This window comes from Triticum aestivum, chromosome 6B, assembly GCF_018294505.1.
Source record: "Triticum aestivum cultivar Chinese Spring chromosome 6B, IWGSC CS RefSeq v2.1, whole genome shotgun sequence".
NCBI classification, from domain to species: domain Eukaryota; kingdom Viridiplantae; phylum Streptophyta; class Magnoliopsida; order Poales; family Poaceae; genus Triticum; species Triticum aestivum.
The window spans coordinates 716414100-716441786 of NC_057810.1; the positions used below are offsets into that span (position 1 = coordinate 716414100).

Consider the following 27687-nt stretch of genomic DNA (forward strand, 5'->3'; position numbering starts at 1 on the left):
ATTAAATTCTAAGGAACATATGATGTAAGTAAGAAACCAACATTGATATCCAAAACGGGCCTAGCTCTCCATATGAAACCAACCTTCAAGAGCAAAGAGAAAAATTGCAACATCAAGATCTCAGCAATTTATTAATTATTCTAAAGACTGAAGAACATTAGAAGTACCGAATCTCAGTAATTCAATTAAAGGATTTAAAAAAGTTCACACTACGAACATGACCTTCTGGATTTTCCTTGCCGTCTTAATATATTATCAGGAATAGATACTTAGCAAGTTTCAAAGTAAGAATATAGGGAAAGAACAAAATCTTGTACTTACATGATGTAACGCCAATCCTCTTTAATATGGTTATATAGTAGCGAACTGCCGCATGTTAATATTCTGACAAAGGCTCCAACTTGGTCCGTGGTATTGTCATTGAAAATAATCTTCAAGTCAAATAACTGTTTATGCAAATGGAAAACACACGAGAGCTCCTGGGTGCTCCACACCCCTATACGAGTATTAAACCTAAAATATACTGTAAAATTCAAAAAATTCTGAAATTTGGGGATATCAAACCTGGATTCCCAATCTACTGCCGTGTGAAGTTTCATGGAAAAATACCTGGAAACATATCTGTGATGAAGGAAATACTCTCCAAACAAAAATCCATCCAAACAGTTTTTTTCTATGCACGGGAAATTTTTGTCTTTCTTGCCACGAATATGTTTCCTGGTATTTTTTCACGTAATTTCACACGGGAGTAGATCGGGAACCCATGTTTGATATCCCAAAATTGCAGATTTTTTTCAAATTTCTCGGTAATTTTTTTAATTTAATGTTTGTGTAGGGGTGTGGAGCACCCAGGTGCTACAAATCCGCTTCCTTATGCAAATAGCATATAGTTCCTTTCTTTCCAGAAGCTCGATGAGGCAACAAACTAAACCATACTGAACGTGCAATAGATTCAACCATTGTTAGCTTGTAACTGTAAAATGTGTGACCTATCTCAGCATGTTCTTTTGTCACTACGGAATGTGCAACATATTAAAATAATGCTATGGCATGAAATTCCTTTTAATTCAGTGGTCACCCAGCAAATGCCATCCCAAATAACATGTACTCCCTCCGTCCATGAATAAGTGTACATCTTGTTTTTGTCAGTTTTAAAACTTTGACCGACTTTATATGGAAATTTAGTAGCATTTATAACACTAAATTAGTGTTAGTAGATCAGTTTTGAATGTGCTTTCATAAGATGCCAATTTGTTGTCATATATGTTACTACTCTTTTCTATACAGTTGGTCAAAAATTTTAAACCTTGACTTAGGACAAGATGTAGAAGTACACTTATTCGCAGACAGGGGGAGTACATCATTATGTAGGATTGCACATTTCATTCAGTTGATGAACAAATTATAAATCGACAAACCACAAGGTTTGAGAACATTCAGCAAATTCAAATAATGCTATCGCATGAAACTTCTTATGTACATCATTATGTAGAATTGCAAATTTCATTCAGTATAAATCGACAAAACAAGCACGGAGTGAGATTTTGAGTAGCCAGTGATGAAGTTTACAAGTATACACCGCAATATATGTCACAATTCAAGAAATGTACATGACAAAACCACAAGGTTTATTGAACTGATGCACTATAGGCATGTTTCTCAAAAGTCTGAACTGATGGAAAGGACCAGGCAACATATTTTAACACTCCCCCTCTCGTCTATGCTGTGGACGTACAGGAAGACCTTAGACGTGGGATCGAGATTAGATCGCAGCTATCTTATACGAAATAGTGCGTTGACTAGGATTTGACCCCGAGACCTTGTGGCTCCGATACCATATTGAACTAATGCGCTAGTCATGTTTCTCAAAAGTCCGAACTGATGGAAAGGACCAGGCAAAGTATTTTAACAAGGTTTGAGAACCTTTTACGCGGCATGAACCAACAGAGAATCAACATGCACATCAATACTACTATTTCACATATTAAGGGAAAGCAACCACTTTTTATTGTACATCAATACATTATTTTCATTGTACTACAACATTCCCCTAAACAAAGTAGATATGTCAACATCCAATGCCTAACAACCCTGAAGGTGCAACCAACCAAAGGATGAAAAAAATACACATAGCCTATAGCCTATAGCCTTGTGGTGATTATATCCGATTACAACACCATATTGTACTAATTGTAAAATTTATAAAAGATCTAGCATAATATCATATATTCATAAAAATGATCAAAACTTGGAATTGTTCAACATATAGAATTTATAATTGTTCAATATATTCTGACAACATCTAAAATATATAGAGGATAGAAAATTAGTACGAACTATATATGAATGTATATAGACTTATTTTAGAGAGTAGATTCACTAATTTTACTTCTATGTGTAGTCCATATTAAAATCTCTAAAAAGACTTATATTTAAGAACAGAGGGAGTATATGTGTTATATTCAAGCAGCATGTCGTTGCAATCCATTCTTGACAACTTGTTTACACAACTCAGAGAATTTGAATAAAAAGCTGACTGGCTAATTGTGCCGTGCTGTGCTCTGCTGACCACACCAAGATCTCCAAGGTAGTTGTTGAGTCTGCATCACAATAATTCTTTGTTGGCTCATCTTGTGGTCTACCGCTCACGGCTTAGAGATCCCTGTTGCAGTTAAGATAGGAAAGCGAGGATGTATGTTGATCCAGTCAACAAAAAACATTGAGTGACTGCCCATATATGGAATTATTTGATTATCTTTTGTTTTTCAAGCGTATATTGGTATGTTTGCAAGAACATATGAACCCTGCGGCAGTGCTAAGTTCGAGGCCAGAATGAGCCGCTCGTACTTGTATCTACATCAACACCGGCGAAACCATCTTTCCGGCCGGCGAAGCCGAAGAAAATGCCGTTGGTACGGTGTCGAGGGTTCGGCCGCGGAACAGCCCCAAGACTGCGCCAACCAGATTACCGGTGCTGCAGCTGCAAGTACCAGAAGAAAAAGGACCCATGGGAAGCTGTAACAGAAACTGTAATCAGTTAATTATATGGGAAGCCATCAAGAAGGCTCAAAGAGTGCCTGACTCATTCCAAAGCATCACGGACTGCTATTGCTGGCATGGACCCCGGGACCTATCCCTGTTAACCCAGAAATGATGCAACAAAATCATTTAAAACAGTAAGGTGGGTATCTCCATCATGCTTGACAAATCTGAGCCTGCACCGGTGCCCGTGTTTGTTATGTCCGTAAACCGGCGCACACTCTACCCTTATGAGCATCTCTGAAAGATTGAGCCGGCACGTCATCCTCAGATTTTACAAAGCCACGGGAACATCTTCTCCCACTGAACGCGCGTCACCGGAAATCTTGAAATAAACTCAGGATAAATGCGAGCACTAGGATTTGAACCCTGATGGACTAGGGATACCACTATTCTCCTAACCATTCGATCACAAGTTGGCACACAGAATCTGCGCCAAGTTGGTTATTCATCTGCGACAAAAATATGAATTGATTTGTTACAAATTATGTGAAAATGCACATGCACCAAATCCTGAAGAAAATGCAAGGCGGTTGAAAATACAAAGATCCAGTATCCCACATCAGCTTAACATGAGAAGAAGTACACATGCATATTTCATATTTTCACATAATTTGTGCGTGAATACGAGCCGTACCACCGTACCATGACCGTGCCACGCGGACTACCAACTCGATGTTGACGCTTGTGCAGGCAAGCATCAGCAGCGGGCAACCCTCTTCATCTTTCTTTATAGTGTCCGATTTATCGGCAACGAGTGATTGAGTCTCCAGTGACACGATTAGTTACCAACACATGCGTGTACTTCCTCTGAAACTTGTAGGGCACTTTAAAATTAATTAAATATGGCCACGACAATCACGCTGATAGCTCTAGCCATGGCCACGGTATATAAATGATGACTCATGCTAACGCTGGTCCTCCATCCATCACTACTGGTCGATCGGTAGTCGGACCATCGCATCTGAAGAAGATTGGAGAATAATAGTTGTATTGATTGGGGCCTCAATGGACTGCTTATATAAAGTACAAGTCTTGAAGTCCAAGAATAATAGAGGTAGATTACAAGTTAAACTACCAAAACTATCTGAACCGAATATACTCTAAGAGCATCTCACGTCTGCTAACACAAGGGGAAACTACGCAGATTCGCATACGATGTTAAGTATATTTTGTACACGTGCATAGGCGATGGTTCATATAACCACTACATACTTTAATTATGTAGTATATGTATAATTTAGTGATAAATCGCGAGTGGACATGCAGCCATGCATGGTCGGCATCCACACCGCATGTTACCACGCGATTCCGTGCATCTACAATACTTATGGTTGGTATATAAAGTTTGAGAAAAGTATATTTTCCGTCTCTCAACTTTTGACGTAGTCTAGATTTGGTCCCTCATCTTCGAAACCGGACAACTTGCACCCCACAACTACTGAAAGCGGACAAGATTCATCTCTGGTCTCGGTTTTGAGCGGTTTTGGTGCTGGCTCACCCCGGTTTTGACCGGTGCTAAGTTAAATACGTGTATATCTTTCAAATATGTGAATCTTTTGAAATGCATGTACTTTCTCCAAATCTCGGTACTTTTTCATGTTTGCGTAAAAATTTCAAATTCACATACCTTTTTGAAATCCACACTATTTTCAAATCCACGTACCTTTTCATGTTCACATAATTTTCCAAATTTGCATACTTTTCTCTAGTTCACGTATTTTTCTCAAATCCGCGTACTTTTTTCGTGTTCGTGTACTGCTTTCAAATCCGTGTACTTTTTCAAATTCATGAACTTTTACAGGAAGTACGCAGATTTGAAAAAGAAAAACACTTAAACTTGAAAATGGTATGCAGACCTGAATAAAATAAATGGATTTGAAAAAACTATGCAAATTTGAGTGAAAACATGGTCAAAACCGGCAAAAGTCAGCATCAAAATCGGTCAAAACCGTGTCCAGGGACAAACCTTGTCCGGTTTTAATAGTTCGGGGTGCAAGTTATTCGGTTTCGAAGTTGAAGGACCAAATCTGGACTCTGTCAGGAGTCGAGGGACGAAAAGTATACTTTTCTCATAAAGTTTCCATCTTCTGATACAGCTCTCCTATTTGCAACTGGCATCGGCAGGAGATGGCCGGCAAGGCACGTCGAGCATTGAAGTGAGGCACGTGTCAATTGCAACCAGTCCCAACGGTAGCTGCACCACACGGACGCTTCACACGGTCTTTTTAAACTTCGTGCTTGCTTCTCGCTGCCGCCCAGCCTTCTTCTCACTGCTCCTTCTCCATTTCTCCGAGTCTCGCCGCAGCTCCGCCATGTGTACATCCAAGTCCCAGCGTAGCTCCACACTTCCTGCATCACACCACACCGCCAACCAAGTGCCGCCACTCCCTCTCATCCGTTGCCCGGAACGCAACGCGGGCTACGTGATTTAATTTGTATCAGGATCGGAAGATAACCCAGGATGGCATTTCTACAAGTGTGAATAGCATGGAGTAAGTTTTTCAAGATCCTTTCCGTCCATCTTCTCCACGCCTTTCTAAACATTTGTTGTGCGGGGGGTGCAGTTTCTGGAAGTGGGAGACCAAGTACACACAGTACTTCGACGTGCTGTGGGGACATCTCACTTCACATGCATCAGGTTTTTTCTTTGCGAGAATAACTTTCATCTATTCATCAACGGTCAAGGTAGTACAGACAACACCAGAAGTAAGCCGAAGGAGCACCGCCGTCTTCGCCCCTCCCTTGCCGGAGCCGGGCAAACTTTGTTATAGTAGACAGTTGGAAAGTCTCGTGCTAAGGCCTCATAGGACCAGCGCACCAGAATAGCAACCGCAGCCGATGAAGAGAAGCGTAGATCGGAAAGATCCAACCTGTAGAAGAACACAGACGTACGAAGACAGGATCCACCGAAGACAAACGCTGACCGACTTCCGCGAGATCCGCCGGAGAAAAACCTCCACACAATCTTCGACGATGCAAGAACACCAACGGAATGGGGACTAGGCGGAGAGAACCTTATTTCATCTTCAGAGAGCCACCACCGCCTCGAAGCAGCACACAAAACCCCAACAAAACTCGAAAGAGCATGAAAAAATGAAGCCCTCCCGCCGGCAAGGGCCGGGATCCACCACACCCCCATGACCCTAAGACCACATGAGATGATTTAGACCGCAGGCGGCACCGACAGGAGGCACGAGAAACGCTAGCCAAAGGGTCTTCTTTCTTCCACACGAAGAAAGAAAATGATTGCATGTATATGAATCAGAATCAAGCACGGCTGAAGAAGATTTTCATCCTGGCGTCAGCAACCTGCTGGTCATGCGAAAACTCGGAAGCTCCCCTCTCGCGCCGTTGCACCGCGTGTGTCTACCACTCTATGCTGCGTACGCAGCAGGCTCGCCTATCAATAATGCATCTCCAACGGTTGTGTGCATCGACTTTCACATAATTAGGCGAACCTGCACCACACCCACACGCACACAATAAATTAGCACTGTACAGCGACTGGAGTTATGGTAAATTAAAAACAGCCCAGGGCGCATCAAGTACACCCAGCTGTCCTGCAGGCCATAAAGGACCGGAACTTTGTCATCAATGATAGGGCAGTTTAAAATTAAATATGGCCACGACAATCACGCTGGTAGCTCTAGCCATGCATGGTACATCTTTGGTTGGTTGTAATGAGGAGTATCATATTCTAGTATCATGCATATGATATTAGTGTATAATACTACCTCTCTAATGCATAGTATTATATATTAGTATCATGTATTATTTTATTTATTGATGACATGCATGACATAGAGTAGCACAACATTTATTATGATACGGTATCCTGATATGATATTAAACCCTCTCTTTTCTTAATTTAATTATGTGACACGTTATCAAAATTGTCTAGTTGGCACGCATAATAGTAGCTATGATACTTTCATTACGACCAACCTAAGCAAAAAATATAATGTGAAAGCTAATTAATAAGGAGAGAGACAAATTGAGTAACATACTCCCTCTCTATCAAAATAAGTGTCTCATAAGTGTCGCAAGGTTAGTGCAAGTTACTCGCCACTATAAGGAGAGAGACACTTATTTTGAGATGGAGGGAGTAGCTAGTTACTCACACTATGAGTAACATCACACATATTAAGATAAGATGAGTCTACTATCTAATAAAAAATGTTGCATGACATCACGCATACACATGTTACTGGTCTAATTTACTCCCCACTATGAGTAACCTAAATGATGATTCAGCTAACTCTGGTACTTCATTACTACTGGTCGATCGATCGGTAGTCAGATCATCGCATCTCACGTCTACCCTGGCTATATATGTAATCGACATATACACATCACAAAAGGAAACAAACACTCCTTATGCGCATGGGTCCAAGTTATTAGTTTGGCATGACCCCACAGCTAAGGTTCTTTTTGAAGAAAACTTTCAATCTATTCATCAATTGTCATGGCAGTACGGAGAACATTGAAAAGAATAAAAATTACATCCAACTCAATTTACTGCCTTGCGACGACTACAAGCACCGAAGGGACCCTCAACTAAGCTAACACAAGGGGAACCTATGCAGGTTCGCCTGGCCTGATCATACAATGTTGAGTATTTCTTGTAGGCATGCATGCATGCATAGGCGATGGTTTATATAACCACTACATACTTTAATTATGTACTTTCATGATTTAAACACTTTTATATTTCATTACGGAGGGAGTATTATATAAATTTAGCTCATGCTACCTTACAATATTACAAATATTAACAAAAGAGCTAGTTAAAACACAAGAAAATAAAATTGGAGATAGTAATTTCTGTGCTAGTGTATACTGTATATACCAGTCTGGGATTATGCTGAAATATGCAACTCATACAGCCTAGGCGTCCTCGGTGGCCTTTTTCTTGGCAGCAGCGTCATGTGCCATGAGGTGTAGACGGGGAGAAAGAAAAAATAGATGACGGATAGGGTTACGCAATGGCAAGTGATAAAGCAGCCCTTATGAATGGGCCTCAACCCCCTAAACTAGCAAAGCGATACTAAACTTTCCATCACCTATCATACATCTACATGAGCCTCAAGATTAACTATGAATCATTGTACGCCCATCTATGATTCAACATATTAGATGGTGCTTAATCCGCACGCGCTAATGACGTCCGCTGTCGCGTTCTCTCCCGATCCGTTGCGATCTCGTTTGTATTCCTCCGATCCGCCTTTTTTTATTGAAACTTCAGCAGGTCGACCACGCCTTAATTCGCATGTCGATGCAACCAAATAATTTTGACAACTTGTTTACACAACTCAGAGAATTTGAGTAAGACCTGACTTGCCAGCTGTGCGGTGCTCTGCTCTGCTGACCACACCAAGATTTCCATGGCAGTTGCTGAGTGTGCATCGCAAATAATTCATGGTGTGGTCAGCCATGTGGCTCACGGCCTATCCCTGTTAGCCCAGAAATGATGTACTCCTGTCGACAAAATCATTTGAAACAGTAAGGTGGGTATATCCGTCAAGCTAGACAAGTCTGAGCCTGCACCGGTACAGAATCAAGTCTCCTAGATGCAGCTTGTTCACATCTTCAGACTGTCGGACATGGATATCTCTGAGCTTCTTTCTGCAAAATTGGGTAATTAACTCCCAACTTTTTGACTGCGCCAAGCCAAAATTTTGCATGTACCTGGTTCTGTGATTTGGTTTTGGAAATAGATAATCTGATCTATTATTTTCATGTAAGGATGGCCCGCTATGGTCCATGTAAGGATGGATAAGGATAAGGGGAGGTCCGGACACACCCGCCAGGTAAGGTTGGCCCGCTATGGTCCATGTAAGGATGCATGGCTCGCCGGTAGAGGGGATGAGGGAGCGCCTAGTCAGCACCCTTAGCACCAGTTTCCCCAACATGTGCTCATTTGCCGCCTCGCCTGGGCGGCCCTATAAAAATGCCAAATTTTCTGCATCGATCGCTACGCCGACCATGTTTGCTCGCTCAGTTGACTAGGTTCTTTTCAGTTGTCGAGATGACGTGGACCATTTGACTAGCTGACAGGTCCATCATTGACTTTTCAAAAAATAACAAAAAGGTAAAAAATCACAAAAAATAGAAAAAAGATTGTGAATTTAAAAAAACATGGATTTTCAAAAGAAGTTCACAAACTTCAAAAACGATCACGAATTTTCCAAAAAAAAACACACTAGAAAAAAGTTTAGCCATTTAAAAGAAGTTCACAACATTAAGAAAATCATCGATTTTGAATAAAACTTCACAATTTGAAATAGTTCATTAATTTCTAAAAGAAGTTCATCGATTTTGTAAAAAAATTGAAAGTTTGAAAAAATTATTGATTTCATAAATGTTCATTGAATTTGAAAAAAAATCATTTTAAAAATCATTTTAAAAAAATCATCAGTTCTGATATAAGTTCACCAATTTTGATAAAAGTTCATTGATTTGAAAAAAAGCTCACTGAAAAAATAAAAGAAATATATATATATATATATATAAAGAAGGAAAAAGCCTAAGAAAATCAGTCCAGAAATATCCAAAAAGAGAAAAGGAAAAAAATGATTCCTGAAACCAGCGATCTTGCTCCCTTGTGTGTGTGTGTCTATATATATATATATATATATATATATATATATATATATATATATATATATATATATATATATATATATATATATATATACCTTTAATTGGCCAGCCCATGAAGAATCGATGCATCAGGGGGTGTGTGCCGATGCCTTTAACCGACGCAACTTGCACCGAATAGGGTTCACCAAGGGACGAAGAGCTTAGGAGTAGTCCTGGCCATCTCCGGCCCGGCCCTGTCGGCCCACCCAGGCGCGGCCCTAAAATCCAGGGCCTAGGACCGATGGGCTTGCCCATGGGCCGGGCTTGCGCCTGAGTTTTGAGCCCACTAGTAGGGCCTGGACGGGCTTGGGCTTGGCATATTGGCATTTTAAAGAAAGAGGCCCAGCCCACGGCCCTAAGCCCTAAGGGCTTTTCAGGGCTTTTTACCAGATAGGCCGGGCTTGGGCTTGAAAAGTAGGCCCAATGGTAGGGCCTGTGAGGGCCTGGGCCTCAGTTTTTTGCCGTGGGCTTTTTAAGGATCGGCCCAAGCCCGGCCCGACCCATGGCCAGGTATACTCAGAGGAACTGCTCGGCGGCCACACCTCTGTTGCTCGGCGTGCTGGTTCGCCTGTGCTTCAATGGCGGCCAACCCCTCCATTGCCTCTGAATTTCTATCTGCCTTTCTCTTTTCCAGCAAAAAAAAGAATTTGATCTGCCATTTTTTAATTTCTGCAACTAGATTCTCCGCATAAATTGATGGATGGACGCAGGCGGAGGTATTGTAAGCTCCGATGGCTTTGATTAGTTCCTTTATTCATGTACGGTTTCAGTGTCAAATTTCATTTGCTTCTCACTTCAGATGTGAAAGTTTGCACCCATCATCCGAATGCCTCAAGGAATTTTTACGGGTGATGAGATTCTTGCCTTGGCCATATGAACTGCAGGTAAGTCTTTGGGAATGAAAACCAAACATTTTCTTAACTGTGATGGACATTAACACGACTTTCAGTATGAAACCAACCAATTTCTGACCTACTCATCAATTTATTCTTCTATTGTATTTAGTTATTTATCCTTGTTTTCGTTCCTTCCTTACTTGGCTGGTTGGTGCTCTCGATCTTGGCTGGATTTGTTTAATTCAGACTCTATATTTTGTAGGATATACGATTCCTTTTCATGTTTTGTAGCCATTCTTAGACAAATAATGTTGTTACCCTAACAGCATAGATGAAAAAAATGCATCTCGTCTAATTGGACAAAACTGATAAGGTAAAACAGAGGAGGAAGTGCAATACATCACGATTTATATTGTGCCTTGTGAAGGAGAGCTTGCTGTTCTTCTCGCTGTTAATGAAGTTTAGTTCAGCGTGTGTATTTATCATTCTTCATATGTACGATAGAGTTAGGGGTTCTCAACTTCCACCCTGAGAAAAATTGGGGAGCTTGCTGGTTCAGTCCACCAGAGTTATCAAACTCTATTCTCTTTTCTTTCATGCAGCTACATGCTATACTATCACATCACATCATATGGGGATTGCTTGCGTGAATAAGGTTTGATTTTCTTTCCTGACACTTAAGTAGTTTATACTTTATACATGCATTTGTCCTGAATCCTAATCCGTTATATTTTTTATGTTTGAATTAGTATAGCATAACTTGCGCCTGCACCCCCTAGGCAGGCCAAGTGAGGAACAAGCTTCCGTGGAGTTCTTCATGGGGAACCAATTTCCAGCTTTTAGGCTATAAGACTATGAGGTACAACTTCATTGAACAATCAAACATTATATTGGCTTGAAACGTTTATTCTTGTGCCATTTCAAATGTAATTCGAAAATATAAATATAATAGGATACAAAAGCTAGAGTGCATAAGCCAAATAACTTTTACTCATAGCCACCCATTTCACCTTGGGCCAGATAAAACAGATGCTTGTGGTGGAACTGAATATGTTGATGCATTATGTTGAACAAGCATGATCGAGTTTGCATCGATAGTTTCTACACTCATAGAACCTTCCAATACCTTAACCACTATTGACATTGAAGGCCTTCGAATGCTGTCATTTTGCAGGCACCATATTGCGAGCTTCATCATTTGAATCACTTCTTCCTGATGCGAAACCATATCATCACTATGCTTGTCAATGAGATAAACCAATTGGTCGTTTTGAGCTTTTTCCCGCAGTACATTTATAAGTTGAACTTCCTCCTCGGGCCGAGAATGGTCAATATTTTTTCTTCCACTTACTATTTCCATGACAACAACTCCAAAGCTATAGACATCAACTTTTTCAGTGATCCGCGATGTCAACCATTCAGGGGCCAGATATCCAGGTGTTCCTCTCATCACAGTAACTACCTTGCTTTGGTCCCTGTTTATTAACTTACATAGTCCAAAATCAGCCACTTTGGCGTTGAAGTAATCATCCAGGAGAATATTTTGTGGTTTGATGTCTAGATGAGCAATTTTCCGCTTGCACTGCTCATGAAGATAACACAGGCCCTTGGCAATATCCAATATGATCCTAGAACGGGTGCACCAATCAAGAGGGCCATTGTTATGACGGTAATAGATCCACCTATCAAGCGATCCTCTTGACATATATTCATATACCAGAAGCCTCTCAGTCTTCTCTGCACAGAACCCAATCAGCTTGACAAGATTGATGTGTTCAATGCTGCCAATAGTCTCGATCTCTGCCAAAAACTCTTTCTTCCCTTGTCTAGCACCTTCCAAACGTTTAACTGCAACTCTCTCTTCACCTAACTTCCCTTCAAAAACCGACCCAAACCCACCTTCTCCGAGCTTGTTAATGAAGCCTTCAGTGCATTCGCTCAACCTTTCCAAAGAATACCTCGTCGGCATTCCAAGTAACTGATCAAACTCAAATGCATCTTTATCTCCGTATTTCTTCCTCCACTTCAGATAAAGAGAAACAATAATGGCAAGCAATACAACAGCACTAACAGATCCAAGTGTAGCACCTAAAATCGACTTTTTTTTGTTTTCATCAATCTGCACCTTGAGGTAGGCAGTGGAGTCGGAACCAGGCTGCATTGATTGCAAGGAGAAGACCTTTGTCATCCATATACATTTGCTATCTCTGAACATAACTGCCATGCAAGAGCAATTATTCAAGCAGGCTTTCTTACAGTCGTCGACGCTTGTTGTGTTCACAACTGTATAGTTCTTATCAAAGTAAGAAATGGAGGGAAGGGTCAATAGTCGATGCTTGTCTTTTTCTTGGCAAGAGATTGGAGTTATTGGGACACAACCAAGATTTGGATTTCGTTCTTCCACCAATTTGAAGTAGCTTGAACTTGAATTAATATCAACTGGACAAGTACATTGCCCCTTGTTGCATAAGCCATACTCCCCGCAGGCAGTTGGGTAATCACAAGTATCCATTATTCCCTGCAGTACATCAAAAACCACATTCCAGCTAAAACCAGACCAATCATACAGCCTTAGATGTCCATCTAGATCTAATCTCATGTATTGTGGGGAGTAAACTGTTGTCAGCGAAATAGAACTACTATATACTTCTTCATCAAATAGCCGACGAAGGGTGAAGTTTCCATTTGTGAATGCAACATTTGTTGAATAATTTTCTATGTAGTCTTCTCCTTCACTTTCACCGGCAGGGGTATATTCAAGGTAGACTTGTGGTGGTCTGGATTCAACATAAGCATATACCCTTTTGGGAGCACCATGATAGAAAACTGATTCTCAGTCGTATTTGTCGCAGAAGCATTTGATGTGAGCCTCATACCTTCCACAAGTGTCTGTCCAGGGACTATTGTGTCAGTAGGATGATCAAATGACTGCCACACTGTTGCATTCTTGTGATCAAACAACACCAAATTTCCAATCTCGCTGATCACCATGCCTGCTACAGACCGACCCTTGTGTTGCTTGACCAGACGTGTCTATCGTCAGCATCACATAGGACCAAATTTCCATCCGAGGTAAACTCAAGGGTGGCATTCTCCCTAACAGGGTGATCCCGATTGGCAGACCAGACTATCTGAGGATCATAAATGCTGACGTATACCCCAAAGAGGAACCCGTCGCATAGGGACAAGGAGGGGACACAAAAGAACCCTGCGGCAAAGTAAGCCGCAACGCCGGAGTGAGTCTGTGGATTTGCGACGATGATGTCGCGGCTGTACCTGGAGCTGTCCAAGTAAGCATTGTTGTTGATCCAACCGTTCGATTGTTTGGATGTGGAATTGTCGCTCAAGGTTTGTGCCGCCAAGAGCATGGGTGCTGCAGCCGCAAGCACGAGTAAGAAGAGAACGGCAGGACCCATGGTGCTTCGGCGGAAACTACAATTAATCAAGAAAAATTAACTTCATTCTCAGCTTGCGAGAAGGCAGCAACAAACTCAGGATGGGCTTTCGAAATAGAAGAAGGATGGACTCGCACCTAAATGTTTGGCCAGAAATGATGGCCTCGATGGCCTCGCCGAGGTTTTCAGAGATGGATAGGTCTAGTTGAATATGTTCATTGTACTGGCTGTGCTCTTTGCATTCCCACGTACATCAGCAATGACAACGAGCTTCCGTGGGCTGGTCATGTGGTTCACCGCTCATCCCTGTTAAACACAGAAGCATTCAACAACAAAATTCATGTCAGCACGAAACTAGTGTGACAAACTCAGTTTACTTGAACCAATCTTCTTTTTTTCACCGTCTGACTTAATTGCGGTTGGTCTCGTCCTAATGGAAAGGTAAATGGTTTTCTGAGGGTGGAAGGGTCCGTTTGCTTAAGACCATTAAGGTGATAATGAAGGTGATCCAGGACTCTTCTCAGGAGAGCTGTCCACCCCCACCCTCCCCTCTCTCCCCACTCCTGCAGTAAGTGCCGCCAGAGAGGCTGACCGTATCACCGACATGATCGGCGACACGGCACAGCCTACTGCTAGCTTTACGGGGCTAGATGACGACCACGGTCGTCATGAGCTGGAACTACAAGAACACCAACGCCGCAGTTTGCTAGTGGTAGCAAAACTTCCCATCGGTCGGTACAAAACACCCCTCTGGTCGTAGCTTTCCTGCAATTGGGTTCCAGCATCGACGACTTGTGATTGCAGCTTTTTTGCTGCCCGGACCCAGCACCTGCGATGTGTGGTTGCAGGCTTGCAACATTCTCACCTCAGTCGGCTGCAACTGCAACACGTAGCAACATTTGGAGGTGACGGTTCCAGCACGAGCCGAGATGCTGCAACTGGCACAACAGTAAGCTATAATCGGCGAGTAATTTTGCTGGAATCAGGGCGAGCCATTTTTTTGCTGGGATTAATGACGGCGAGCACTTTTTGCTCGAACCGGCAAATTTTTTGCTACAACTGGCGAGTTTGTTTGCTGCAAGCCTGCAACCGGCAACTGAGGGCTGAGGCAAGGTACACTAGGAGCTCATCGACCGTCGCCGCCAGATCTGCGACCCATGGTACATGCTACTGCATGCGCGGAGCTGGCAAGAATCAGGTGACGAACCCTACACTAAAGGTAATCACGAAGAGGGGGTGGGGGGTAAGCTGCTTGTTGTAAAAAGCAAGTGACTGTAAATCATAGTAGTAGGAGAGGGCGTTGTTGATCCACACCATCGAAGGTTTGGCCATGTAATAGTTCAAGGGCTGCGCCGTGGAGAGAAACAGCGCCGCAGTTGTAAGTACTAGGAAGAAGAGGAGATATGCAGCAGCCAGCATAAACTGAGGATGAACTCAGAGTAGTAGAATACAAGATCACAAGGTCGCACCTGATGATACTGAGCCGCCGATGTGATCGCCGGAAGAGAAAAGGTGGCCTCGGCAGGGTTGGGTCTCCGGGAAGAGTGTTTTGTGATTTTGGAGATGGATATTCTGGTCTGGCTAGTTCCCAAGTGTCTCTGACTGGCGAGCTGTATTCTGCTGAACCAGGATTTCCTTCGTAATTTGTGGCGTGTGCGTGTAGCACAATTGTGTACAAGTCAACAAGTCTCCGCGGGCCTGTTGTGTGGTCTACCACCCACGGCTCATCCCTGTTAGGCAGGAAAGGATGTGCTCCAGTCAGTAGGAGCATTCACTAATGATTGATACCGAGCCCCCAATTGAGAAGAAAGATCCGAAAAAGGATGCAGGTGTTGGATGCCTTGACTTGCGGGGAAGAGTGTTTTTTGTCAATTTGGAGATGTATTTTGGCCTGCTGACTTGCTAGCTGAACTATACTGGTCCAAGATTTCCATAACTAGTGTGCGCAAGTCGGCAAGTCTCTGCGGACTCGTCATGTGGCTCTTCCCTGTTAGCCAGGAAATGATGTGCTCCAGTCAGCGAAAATCATTCAAGGCAGTAAGGATGGGCATCTCCATCATGCTTGACAGGTTTGAGCCTGCACTTGTATATATGACAAGATGTTTGTGTTGGGATGCAACTTCTTCAGTTTGTGCTTGCACGCCGTGGGCATCTCTGAACTTCTTTCTGCGACAATCCGTAACTAAATCTGAACTTGTTGACTGCGTCGAAGCCAAATCAAAATCTTGCATGTATGTACTTGCTACCCGCAGGAATCTACGTGCTTCTGTCAGATCATTGCATCTTATAGTTATTACTAGTTTGGCATGACCCCGCGGCTAAGCTTTTCTTTTCGAGAAAATTTTCAATCTATTCCTCAACTGTCATGGCAGTACTAAAAACATTAAAAATAATAAAAATTACAGCCAGGTCAATTGACTGCCTAGCGGCAAATACAAGCACTAGAGGGACCCTGCCGCTAAACTAACACAAGGGGAAACTACGGAGGTTCGCCTAGCCTAATCGTATGATGTTCAGTATTTCTGGTAGGCATGCATGCATAGTCGATGGTTCATATAACCACTACGTACTTTAATTATGTACTTTAGTAATCGAAATGCTCTTATATTTCTTAATGGAGGGAATAGTAGATAAATTTAGCTTATTCTATCTTACAATATTAGGAAGATATCAAATATTAACTCGAAAAAGAAAGGTACCACTAAAACAATACAACAATTACCTGACGACCTTTCGTTCTACTGAAAAGCATCATCCTTTCTGTATTTCTTCAAGTGAAATCTTCAATTATATCATCATATTTCTTCTCTAATAAATAATTTCCAAGTACTTTTTCGGGACTACGCAAAGCTTGCGTATCTTTTCATTGATAGAAGAAAACAGAATGAGTACATGGGGTAAAATAGAATGAATACGCAAAGGTCATGAACGCAAGAGGGCGTGAACAAGATGCCCAGAGCAGAGAGAATGGGTGCTCAGCCCAAACAAGCAAACAACACAGCAAAACCCCCTAACTTGAGAGGAGATCCTAACCTACGCAGCAACCAACAACCACAAACTCATCACGGCGGACGCCGCGAGCACACAAAACGACGCCTACAAGAAGGACAACGACGCCGTAGCGCCATCGTCGTCCGATCCGAAGAATCAGACCTAGGGTTTCCCCTGGTGCTCGAAGAGGGGCGCAGAGGGAGGCCATGGCAACGCCTTCAAGAAGGGAACGACACTCGCAAAGTGTCGTCGATTCCAGCATCGGCAAGTCGAGCAGGGATTTCTCCCTGGCCTTGGTCCGAGCAATCCCGTAGCTGCCGGATCAGGGACCTGGAGTTGAAGGTCAGACGTCGGTAAAAAACTGTCAGCACAAGAAGGGGCCGTGCCGGACACAGTGAGCCTTGGACATGACAGGGGACAAGGCAGTTGTCGCTAATGCAATGATTCACCAACTTGAGTTGAAAGAAGCTCCTTTTCTGCAGAAGCAACTGGCATAGTGTGTTCTTTCCTTTGGCTTTGCATAAAGAAGAATCGTGAGTTAGTATGCTCACCAGATTGTTTTACTTCATCTCTTTCAAGGGTCTAGCTCCCGCAAATTGTTGATGTGTTTGTAGTATTTTTTTTAATTATGATTCACCTTTAGATTGCGCTTCAAGGCTTAGAACTCAGCAAGGTACATGATATATCTTCATCCTTTACGTCAACCAATGTCAAAGGCACACCAATGTGGGTGCTAGGAGGCGCATATGCCACTCCCATGCTCGATGCGCTTGCATTATATGAACACAGAATTTTGCGTCAAGGAAAAATTTGAATTTGTCTCATGTGGCAATTGACTATTCTGCATTACGATTCACAAAATTGAGTTTGTTTCGTATAATCATTTTGCTTCAAGTTCGTCGTGTGGCTTTCTTGAGGTTGTGATGCCCTTTCCTCTGCTCCCTCCGATTTTTCTTTGGGACATTAGAACAAAGGAGCTAACTAAAAAACAAGAAAATAAGATTGGAGATAGTAATTTCTGTGCTAGTGTATACTGTATATACCAGTCTGGGATTATGCTGAAATATGCAATTCATCCGCCAATGCAGCAACGTCCGACTACTCTCCGTTGATGTCAAAGACACGGTAGGCTCATCACATCACGTCCGTCGATTGCAAAATTAAGCACTGATAACTACTCCCTTCATCCAAAATAGCTTGTCCCAAGCTTGTGTCGTCTCAAATGGATGTATCTAGCACCAACTTGATGCTGGATACATCCATTTAAGGAACAACCTTTTTCGGACGGAGGAAGTAGATAATAGTGGTCTTTTCTTAGGGGAGCTAATCATATTGTTCTTGTTTGTTTGATCCATGCAGTATTACACACTGTGCACCAACCTGTTGGGGAACGCTGCAGAAAATTAAAATTTTTCCTACGGTTTCACCAAGATCCATCTATGAGTTCATCTAAGCAACGAGTCAAGGGAGAGAGTTTGCATCTACATACCACTTGTAGATCGCGTGCGGAAGCTTGCAAGGTGATGATGTAGTCGTACTCGACGTGATTCAAATCACCGATGACCAGCGCCGAACGGACGACACCTCCGCGTTCAACACACGTACGGGACGGGAGACGTCTCCTCCTTCTTGATCCAGCAAGGGGGAAGGAGAGGTTGATGAAGATCCAGCAGCACGACGGCGTGGTGGTGGATGCAGGGCGTCACAGCAGCAGGGCTTCGCCGAGACTACGAGGGAGAGATGTAACGGGGGGAGATGGAGGCGCCAGGGGCTGGTATGTGAAGTCCCTCCTCTCCCCCACTATATATAGGGGTGCCAGGGGGGCGCCGGCCCTAGTAGATGAGATCTACTGGGGGGGGCGGCGGCCTAGGGGAGGTTTCCCTCCCCCCCAAGGCACCTAGGGTGCCTTCCACCACTAGGACTCCTCCTAGGGGGAAACCCTAGGCGCATGGGCCTATAGGGGCTGGTGCCCTTGGCCCATGAAGGCCAAGGCGCACCCCCTACAGCCCATGTGGCCCCCCGGGACAGGTGGCCCCACCCGGTGGTCCCGGTACAATACCGATAACCCCGAAACTTGTCCCGATGCCCGAAATAGCACTTCCTATATATAATTCTTTACCTCCGGACCATTCCGGAACTCCTTGTGACGTCCGGGATCTCATCCGGGACTCCGAACAACATTCGGGTTTCTGCATATACATATCTTCATAACCCTAGCGTCACCGAACCTTAAGTGTGTAGACCCTACGGGTTCGGGAGACATGTAGACATGACCGAGACGCTCTCAGTCAATAACCATCAGCGGGATCTGGATACCCATGATGGCTCCCACATGCTCCTCGATGTTGTCATCGGATGAACCACTATGTCGAGGATTCGATCAAACCCTGTATGCAATTCCCTTTGTCAATCGGTACGTTACTTGCCCGAGACTCGATCGTCGGTATCCCAATACCTTGTTCAGTCTCGTTACCGGCAAGTCACTTTACTCGTACCGTAATGCATGATCCCGTGTCCAACACCTTGGTCACATTGAGCTCATTATGATGATGCATTACCGAGTGGGCCCAGAGATACCTCTCCGTCATACGGAGTGACAAATCCCAGTCTCGATCCGTGTCAACCCAACAGCTACTTTCGGAGATACCTGTAATGCACCTTTATAGTCACCCAGTTACGTTGTGACGTTTGATACACCCAAGGCACTTCTACGGTATCCGGGAGTTACACGATCTCATGGTCTAAGGAAGAGATACTTGACATTGACAAAGCTCTAGCAATACGAACTACACGATCTTTTATGCTATGCTTAGGATTGGGTCTTGTCCATCACATCATTCTCCTAATGATGTGATCCCGTTATCAACGACATCCAATGTCCATAGTCAGGAAACCATGACTATCTGTTGATCACAACAAGCTGGTCAACTAGAGGCTTACCAGGGACATATTGTGGTCTAAGTATTCACACGTGTATTACGATTTCCGGATAATACAATTATAGCATGAATAAAAGACAATTATCATGAACAATGAAATATAATAATACTTTTATTATTGCCTCTAGGGCATATTTCCAACAGTCTCCCACTTGCACTAGAGTCACCAATCTAGTTACATTGTGATGAATCGAACACCCATAGAGTTCTGGTGTTGATCATGTTTTGCACGCGAGAGAGGTTTAGTCAGCGGATCTGCGACATTCAGATCCGTCTGCACTTTGCAAATCTCTATGTCTCCATCTTGAACATTTTCACGGATGGAGTTGAAACGACGCTTGATGTGCCTGGTCTTCTTGTAAAACCTAGGCTCCTTGGCGAGGGCAATAGCTCCAGTGTTGTCACAGAAGAGTTTGATCGGCCCCGACGCATTGGGTATGACTCCTAGGTCGGTGATGAACTCCTTCACCCAAATCGCTTCATGTGCTGCCTCCGAGGCTGCCATGTACTCCGCTTCACACGTAGATCCCGCCACGACGCTCTGCTTGCAGCTGCACCAGCTTACTGCTCCACCATTCAACATATACACGTATTCGGTTTGTGACTTAGAGTCATCCAGATCTGAGTCGAAGCTAGCGTCGACGTAACCTTTTACGACGAGCTCTTCGTCTCCTCCATAAACGAGAAACATGTCCTTCGTCCTTTTCAAGTACTTCAGGATATTCTTGACCGCTGTCCAGTGTTCCTTGCCGGGATTACTCTGGTATCTTGCTACCAAACTTACGGCAAGGTTTACATCGGGTCTGGTACACAGCATGGCATACATAATAGATCCTATGGCTGAAGCATAGGGGATGACACTCATCTCTTCTTTATCTTTTGCCGTGGTCGGTGACTGAGCCGAGCTCAATCTCACACCTTGTAACATAGGCAAGAACCCCTTCTTGGACTGATCCATTTTGAACCTCTTCAAAATCTTATCAAGGTATGTGCTTTGTGAAAGACCTATGAGGCGTCTCGATCTATCTCTATAGATCTTGATGCCTAATATATAAGCAGCTTCTCCAAGGTCCTTCATTGAAAAACACTTATTCAAGTAGGCCTTAATGCTGTCCAGAAATTCTATATTATTTCCCATCAAGAGTATGTCATCTACATATAATATGAGAAATGCTACAGAGCTCCCACTCACTTTCTTGTAAACGCAGGCTTCTCCATAAGTCTGCATAAACCCAAACGCTTTGATCATCTCATCAGAGCGAATGTTCCAACTCCGAGATGCTTGCACCAGTCCATAAATGGATCGCTGGAGCTTGCATACTTTGTTAGCGTTCCGAGGATCGACAAAACCTTCCGGCTGCATCATATACAGTTCTTCCTTAAGATGCCCATTAAGGAATGCTGTTTTGACGTCCATCTGCCATATCTCATATCATAGTATGCGGCAATTGCTAACATGATTCGGACGGACTTTAGCTTCGCTACGGGAGAGAATGTCTCGTCGTAGTCAATCCCTTGAACCTGTCGATAACCCTTAGCGACAAGTCGAGCTTTATAGATGGTAACATTACCATCCGCGTCCGTCTTCTTCTTAAAGATCCATTTGTTTTCTATCGCTCGCCGATCATCGGGCAAGTCTGTCAAAGTCCATACTTTGTTTTCATACATGGATTCTATCTCGGATTTCATGGCTTCAAGCCATTTGTTGGAATCCGGGCCCGCCATTGCTTCTTCATAGTTCGAAGGTTCATTGTTGTCTAACAACATGATTTCCAGGACAGGATTGCCGTACCACTCTGGTGCGGAACGTGTCCTTGTGGACCTACGAAGTTCAGCAGTAACTTGATCCGAAGTACCTTGATCATTATCATGGTTTTCCTCTTCAGTTGGTGTGGGCATCACAGGAACGGTTTCCTGCGCTGCGCCACTATCCCGCTCAAGAGGTAGTACTTCATCGAGTTCTACTTTCCTCCCACTTACGTCTTTCGAGAGAAACTCTTTTTCCAGAAAGCATCCGTTCTTGGCAACAAAGATCTTGCCTTCGGATCTTAAGTAGAAGGTATACCCTACAGTTTCCTTAGGGTATCCTATGAATACGCATTTTTCCGACTTGGGTTCGAGCTTTTCAGGTTGAAGTTTCTTGACATAAGCTTCGCATCCCCAAACTTTTAGAAACGACAGCTTAGGTTTCTTTCCAAACCATAATTCATACGGTGTCGTCTCAACGGATTTAGACGGTGCCCTATTTAAAGTGAATGTAGCTGTCTCTAGAGCGTATCCCCAAAATGATAGCGGTAAATCGGTAAGAGACATCATAGACCGCACCATATCCAATAGAGTGCGATTACGACGTTCGGACACACCGTTTCGCTGAGGTGTTCCAGGCGGCGTGAGCTGTGAAACGATTCCACATTTCCTTAAGTGTGTACCAAATTCGTGACTTAAGTATTCTCCTCCACGATCTGATCGTAAGAATTTTATCTTTCGGTCACGTTGATTCTCTACCTCATTCTGAAATTCCTTGAACTTTTCAAAGGTCTCAGACTTGTGTTTCATTAAGTAGACATACCCATATCTACTCAAGTCATCTGTGAGAGTGAGAACATAACGATATCCTCCGCGAGCCTCAACGCTCATTGGACCGCACACATCGGTATGTATGATTTCCAACAAGTTGGTTGCTCACTCCATTGTTCCGGAGAACGGAGTCTTGGTCATTTTGCCCAAAAGGCATGGTTCGCACGTGTCAAACGATTCATAATCAAGAGACTCTAAAAGTCCATCGGCATGGAGCTTCTTCATGCGCTTGACACCAATGTGACCAAGGCGGCAGTGCCACAAGTATGTGGGACTATCGTTATCAACTTTAAATCTTTTGGCATCTACACTATGAACATGTGTAATATTACGTTCGAGATTCATTAAGAATAAACCATTGACCATCGGAGCATGACCATAAAACATATCTCTCATATAAATCGAACAACCATTATTCTCAGACTTAAATGAGTAGCCATCTCGTATTAAACGAGATCCAGATACAATGTTCATCCTCAAACTTGGCACTAAATAACAATTATTGAGATTCAAAACTAATCCCGTAGGTAAATGTAGAGGCAGCGTGCCGACGGCGATCACGTCGACTCTGGAACCATTCCCGACGCGCATCGTCACCTCGTCCTTCGCCAGTCTCCGTTTATTCCGCAGCTCCTGCTGTGAGTTACAAATATGAGCAACGGCACCGGTATCAAATACCCAGGAGTTACTACGAGTACTGGTAAGGTACACATCAATCACATGTATATCAAATATACCTTTGGTGTTGCCGGCCTTCTTATCCGCTAAGTATTTGGGGCAGTTCCGCTTCCAGTGACCCTTCCCCTTGCAATAAAAGCACTCAGTCTCAGGCTTGGGTCCATTCTTTGACTTCTTCCCGGTAACTGGCTTACCAGGCGCGGTAACATCTTTGCCGTCTTTCTTGAAGTTCTTCTTACCCTTGCCCTTCTTGAACTTAGTGGTCTTATTGACCATCAACACTTGATGTTCTTTCTTGATTTCAGCCTCTGCTGACTTCAGCATCGAGAACACTTCAGGAATGGTCTTTTCCATTCCCTGCATGTTGTAGTTCATCACAAAGCTCTTGTAGCTTGGTGGGAGCGACTGGAGGATTCTGTCAATGACCGCCTCATCTGGGAGGTTAATGTTCAGCTGGGTCATACGGTTGTGCAACCCAGACATCTTCAGGATGTGCTCACTGACAGAACTATTTTCCTCCATCTTACAACTGTAGAACTTGTCGGAGACATCATATCTCTCGACCCGGGCATGAGCTTGAAAAACTAGTTTCAGCTCTTCGAACATCTCATATGCTCCGTGGTGCTCAAAACGCTTTTGGAGCCCCGGTTCTAAGCTGTAAAGCATGCCGCACTGAACGAGGGAGTAATCATCAGCGCGAGTTTGCCAAGCATTCATAATGTCTTGGTTCTCTGGGACGGGAGCGTCACCTAGTGGTCCTTCTAGGACATATTGTTTCCTGGCAGCTATGAGGATGATCCTCAGGTTCCGGACCCAGTCCGTATAGTTGCTGCCATCATCTTTCAGCTTGGTTTTCTCTAGGAACGCGTTGAAGTTCATGTTGACATTAGCGTTGGCCATTGATCTACAAGACATATTTGCAAAGGTTTTAGACTAAGTTCATGATAATAAAGTTCTAATCAAATTATGAACTTCCACTTAGATTAGACATCCCTTTAGTCATCTAAGTGTTACACGATCCGAGTCGACTAGCCCGTGTCCGATCATCACGTGAGACGGACTAGTCATCGTCGGTGAACATTCTCATGTTGATCGTATCTTCTATACGATTCGTGTTCGACCTTTCGGTCTCCGTGTTCCGAGGCCATGTCTGCACATGCTAGGCTCGTCAAGTTAACCCTAAGTGTTTTCGCTGTGTAAAACTGTCTTACACCCGTTGTATGTGAACGTAAGAATCCATCACACCCGATCATCACGTGGTGCTTAGAAGCGACGAACTGTAGCAACGGTGCATAGTTAGGGGAGAACACTTCTTGAAATTTTATAAGGGATCATCTTATTTACTACCGTCGTCCTAAGTAAACAAGATGCATAATACATAATAAACATCGCATGCAATTATATAGTTGTGACATGATATGGCCAATATCATATAGCTCCATTGATCTTCATCTTCGGGGCTCCATGATCATCTTGTCACCGGCTTGACACCATGATCTCCATCATCGTGTCTTCATGAAGTTGTCACGCCAACGACTACTTCTACTTCTATGACTAACGTTTAGCAATAAAGTAAAGTAGTTTACATGGCGTTATTCAATGACACGCAGGTCATACAAAAAAATAATGACAACTCCTATGGCTCCTGCCGGTTGTCATACTCATCGACATGCAAGTCTTGAATCCTATTACAAAGAACATGATCTCATACATCACAATTCATCATTCATCACAACTTCTGGCCATATCACATCACATGATCAATCGCTGCAAAAACAAGTTAGACGTCCTCTAATTGTTGTTGCATCTTTTACGTGGCTGCAATTGGGTTCTTGCAAGAACGTTTTCTTACCTACGAATCACCACAATGTGATTTTGTCAACTTCTATTTACCCTTCATAAGGGCCCTGTTCATCGATTCCGCTCCAACTAAGGTGGGAGAGACAGACACCCGCCAGCCACCTTATGCAACTAGTGCATGTCAGTCGGTGGAACCGGTCTCACGTAAGCGTACGTGTAAGGTTGGTCCGGGCCGCTTCATCCCACAATACCATTGAGCAAGAAAAGACTAGTAGAGGCAAGTAAGATGACAAAATCCACGCCCACAACAAAATTGTGTTCTACTCGTGCAAAGAGAACTACGCATAGACCTGGCTCATGATGCCACTGTTGGGGAACGTTGCAGAAAATTAAAATTTTTCCTACGGTTTCACCAAGATCCATCTATGAGTTCATCTAAGCAACGAGTCAAGGGAGAGAGTTTGCATCTACATACCACTTGTAGATCGCGTGCGGAAGCTTGCAAGGTGATGATGTAGTCGTACTCGACGTGATTCAAATCACCGATGACCAGCGCCGAACGGACGGCACCTCCGCGTTCAACACACGTACGGGACGGGAGACGTCTCCTCCTTCTTGATCCAGCAAGGGGGGAGGAGAGGTTGATGAAGATCCAGCAGCACGACGGCGTGGTGGTGGATGCAGGGCGTCACAGCAGCAGGGCTTCGCCGAGACTACGAGGGAGAGATGTAACGGGGGGAGATGGAGGCGCCAGGGGCTGGTATGTGAAGTCCCTCCTCTCCCCCACTATATATAGGGGTGCCAGGGGGGCGCCGGCCCTAGTAGATGAGATCTACTAGGGGGGGCGGCGGCCTAGGGGAGGTTTCCCTCCCCCCCAAGGCACCTAGGGGTGCCTTCCACCACTAGGACTCCTCCTAGGGGGAAACCCTAGGCGCATGGGCCTATAGGGGCTGGTGCCCTTGGCCCATGAAGGCCAAGGCGCACCCCCTACAGCCCATGTGGCCCCCCGGGACAGGTGGCCCCACCCGGTGGACCCCCGGGACCCTTCCGGTGGTCCCGGTACAATACCGATAACCCCGAAACTTGTCCCGATGCCCGAAATAGCACTTTCTATATATAATTCTTTACCTCCGGACCATTCTGGAACTCCTTGTGACGTCCGGGATCTCATCCGGGACTCCGAACAACATTCGGGTTTCTGCATATACATATCTTCATAACCCTAGCGTCACCGAACCTTAAGTGTGTAGACCCTACGGGTTCGGGAGACATGCAGACATGACCGAGACGCTCTCAGTCAATAACCATCAGCGGGATCTGGATACCCATGATGGCTCTCACATGCTCCTCGATGTTGTCATCGGATGAACCACTATGTCGAGGATTCGATCAAACCCTGTATGCAATTCCCTTTGTCAATCGGTACGTTACTTGCCCGAGACTCGATCGTCGGTATCCCAATACCTTGTTCAGTCTCGTTACCGGCAAGTCACTTTACTCGTACCGTAATGCATGATCCCGTGTCCAACACCTTGGTCACATTGAGCTCATTATGATGATACATTACCGAGTGGGCCCAGAGATACCTCTCTGTCATACGGAGTGACAAATCCCAGTCTCGATCCATGTCAACCCAACAGCTACTTTCGGAGATACCTGTAATGCACCTTTATAGTCACCCAGTTACGTTGTGACGTTTGATACACCCAAGGCACTTCTACGGTATCCGGGAGTTACACGATCTCATGGTCTAAGGAAGAGATACTTGACATTGACAAAGCTCTAGCAATACGAACTACACGATCTTTTATGCTATGCTTAGGATTGGGTCTTGTCCATCACATCATTCTCCTAATGATGTGATCCCGTTATCAACGACATCCAATGTCCATAGTCAGGAAACCATGACTATCTGTTGATCACAACAAGCTGGTCAACTAGAGGCTTACCAGGGACATATTGTGGTCTAAGTATTCACACGTGTATTACGATTTCCGGATAATACAGTTATAGCATGAATAAAAGACAATTATCATGAACAATGAAATATAATAATACTTTTATTATTGCCTCTAGGGCATATTTCCAACACAACCCTGGATGCTTCTGCGGCTCAGATTGCGAGGGGAACATGGAGATGTCGCTGCCACACCTCAGAGAAGCCAAGGTCTCCGGCATGCGCCCGGCGGAGGATCATATGAACTTGGTGCGGCGGCTGGTGAAGAGCGCGCCAATGCTAGAGAGGATGACCGTAGAGTTTGAGTCATGGTCACCGTCTTGGAAGAAGGATAGAGGCTATAGGGCGGTTGTCAAGGATGACCTCCCAGCCTGCGATGGAGCGCGCTGGACTCCCGTTGACGACGATGGGCTGTGCTATGAGTGGACGCCGGAGAAGCCGGGTGGTGAAGTAGTTGAAGAAGAGGCTCTGGAAGCTCGCTTAAGCAAACTTGACATATAACTCCCACAAAATAGATCATCTCCAAATTTAGGCTTTGTTTGTGGCTGCTGAATTGTTCAGCGTTTGTGTTTATTTTATCATACTCCCTCCATATTTACTCCGCATATTAGATTTGATCAAAGTCAAACTTTATAAACTTTAACAAAGTTTATAGACAAAAATATTAACATATACAATAAAAATCAATACCATTAGATTTATTATTGAATATACTTTCAAATCTTATATATTTGCTATTGTAAATGTTATTTTTTTCTATAAACTTGATCAAAGTTCATGAAATTTGACTTCAGTCAAATATAATATGCAAAGTAAAAAAAATGGAGGGA

At 43.9% G+C, this 27687-nt stretch overlaps 1 pseudogene; it reads right to left on the reverse strand.

Moving 5' to 3' along the window:
- Positions 1-11526: 11526 nt before the first annotated feature.
- On the reverse strand, positions 11527-13936 carry LOC123135141 (G-type lectin S-receptor-like serine/threonine-protein kinase At1g34300; annotated as a pseudogene).
- Positions 13937-27687: the final 13751 nt, after the last annotated feature.